Source organism: Myotis daubentonii, chromosome 7 (genome assembly GCF_963259705.1).
Source record: "Myotis daubentonii chromosome 7, mMyoDau2.1, whole genome shotgun sequence".
NCBI lineage: Eukaryota > Metazoa > Chordata > Mammalia > Chiroptera > Vespertilionidae > Myotis > Myotis daubentonii.
Genome location: NC_081846.1, coordinates 89,490,246 through 89,493,010, shown reverse-complemented (window position 1 = coordinate 89,493,010; position 2,765 = coordinate 89,490,246). Strand labels below are relative to the sequence as shown.

Here is a 2,765-nt window from a genome sequence, read left to right as displayed (position 1 = left end):
ATAGCCCCCCTAAAAGAAGGAATTTTCAAGACCAAAATATATCTAATGCTGAGGTTGAGAAACCCTGCTACAGACTGATGAGTGAGTAACATAGCAGTTAAATCAGAAAATGTTTGGTGGTTTTTGCATGCTAAAATGGGAAATTGGTACTTTTGTATACAGTGAGAAACTAAAGCTTACTTGTCAAGAAGTGATGCATTTTGCATGATAATAAAAGAATAGTTTTGAATATAATCAGTTGGATGTAATTTAGCAAATGACTTATACAATTGTTTATTGCAAACAAAATATAAAGGTAAATTGGATATGAAATACATTTGGATTGATTCACTCAGTCTTTATAATATTTTGCCACTCATGGTGGGTCTCAAACAATCTTTTGCATGATTTCCATTTTCAGTGAGATTTCACTATTTGGAGTAGGTACACATGGGGGATTGGAGTCATTTATCCCCTGGGATAATGCAAAATGGCATTGTGACATGTTTTATCCAATGACATAGGCGCAGAGTGAAGCATGCTGTTCTGAGGCAAAGCATTCAAGCACTGTTATACAATTCTCTGCTCTCTTTCTTCTCTTTTTTTTTTCTGGGTACAATGAACTTTATTGATGGTGCACAACAAAGTAGGGCTCCCTACGCCCTCCCCTACTACAGTGGGTCTGAGATGAAAATGGTGGTCAAGAGATTCTCAGTGTGTCGGGGGATCAATTTGGGGCAAGGACTTCCCAGCAGCTGAGGGCCTCTTTCTCTTGCTGGGGCTGGTGGTCCAGGGAGCTCTTACTTCTTGGAGGCCATGTGGACCATAAGGTCCACCACCCTGTTGCTGTAGCTGAATTCATTGTCATGAGTTTGACAAAGTGGTCATTGAGGGCAATGCCAGCCCCAGCATCAAAGGTGGAGGAGTGGGTGTCCCTGTTAAAGTCTCAGGAGACAGCCTGGTCCTCAGTATAGCTCAGGATGCCCTTGAGGGGGCCCGCTGATGCCTGCTTCACTACCTTCTTGATGTCATTGTATTTGGCAGCTTTCTCCAGGCAGCAGGTCAGATCCACAACCGACACATGCCAGTGAGCGTCCCATTCAGCTCAGAAATGACTTTGCCGACAGCCTTGGCAGCGCCAGTAGAAGCAGGGATGATGTTCTGGACAACTGCTTGGCCATCACGCCACAGCTTCCCAGAGGGATCATCCACGGTCTTCTGGGTGGTGGTGATGGCATGGACTGTGGTCATGAGTCCCTCCACGATGCCTAAGTTGTCATGGATGACCTTGGCCAAGGAAGTCAAACAGTTGGTGGTGCAGGAGACATTGCTGACAATCTTGAGGGGGTTGTCATACTTGTCATGGTTCACACCCATCACAAACATGGGGGCATCCGCAGAAGGGGCAGAGATGATGGCCCTCTTGGCTCCACCCTTCAAGTGAGCCCCCGCCTTTTCCATGGTAGTGAAGACACCGGTGGACCCCACAACATACTCAGCACCAGCTTCACCCCATTTGATGTTGGCGGGATCTCGCTCCTAGAAGATGGAGATGGGCTGTCCATTGATGACAAGCTTCCCATTCTCAGCCTTGACTGTGCCTTTCCTTGAACTTGCCAGGAGTAGAATCATACTAGAACATGTGGACCACGTAGTTGGGGTCATTGATGGCGACAATATCCACTTTGCCAGAGTTAAAAGCAGCCCTGGTGACCAGACGCCCAATGCGGCCAAATCCATTTACTCTGACCTTCACCATCGTGTCTCAGGGTTGTGGCTGCTGGCACTGCGAAGGAGGAGAGGCTGTCTGATGAACAGGAGGAGCAGAGAGCCTCTCTCTCTTCTCTTGCTGTGTGACACAGATGGGTATGTTTTCCAGATTTGCAAATATAAACTTGGGGGAGCTTTCTGACTGATCCAGAAGCATGCCTTGCTCTGTCTCGGCTGACCATGAAATGTGTGTGATATGGGGTCAGTCACCACTCTTTTGACTTCAGTCTTCACACATTTCAAATTAAGTTTAGGATGAATGATTTTCAACATCTTCTTTAGCTCCAACATCTTAAAAATTAAATAGATATTTACAAATTTATGAAAAGATGCTCTTTTTTAACCCTAAATATTTGGTTTTATGTAGACATCTGACAGGAGAATAAACAGCCCAATATTCAAATTATTTGGAGCATTGGTCTCAGATTATATCTCAAGCTTCCCAGAGGTAGAGTCATTTTATTATGAGTAGATACCTATCTTTAATCGTTAGAAAAATGAGAAGATGGGAAGGCCTAATTACCAAGGAAAACTTAGCTATTCCAGACTCATATACAATTTGGCTTGTGTTACTTAGATATCTGAAGATATGTGCGCATAATTATTTCACACATAAAGACACTGAAATTCCAGATTTTGAGTCCACAATCAGGCTTGGTCAGTCTGTGAAGTATGAACCATATGTGTACCCAGCTCCTATCATTGTCCATAATACTGAAAACTTTGATAACTTCATGGAATTGTCTGTGCTATTCTAGTAAATATCTCACTTAGATGTGTTTTATTCAGCATCTTTTACATATGATTATTCTTCTTTCTATTCACTGCACAATGAAAGATTTAAAAAACTATGGCCTGGATTTCTTCCCTATCCTGTGTTTTAATTATCAGTGGTATCAATATCACTATTATCACTTTTTATTTTGAGATCATTATAGATTATCATACAATTATCAGAAATAACATGGAGATATCATGTATCCTTTTAAAGAAATTTACCCAGTAATATTTTGTAA

At 42.4% G+C, this 2,765-nt stretch overlaps 1 pseudogene; it reads right to left on the bottom strand.

The window, feature by feature from the left end:
* Positions 1–691: 691 nt before the first annotated feature.
* LOC132238022 (glyceraldehyde-3-phosphate dehydrogenase-like) lies at positions 692–1,765 on the bottom strand (annotated as a pseudogene).
* Between the last annotated feature and the right edge of the window lie 1,000 nt (positions 1,766–2,765).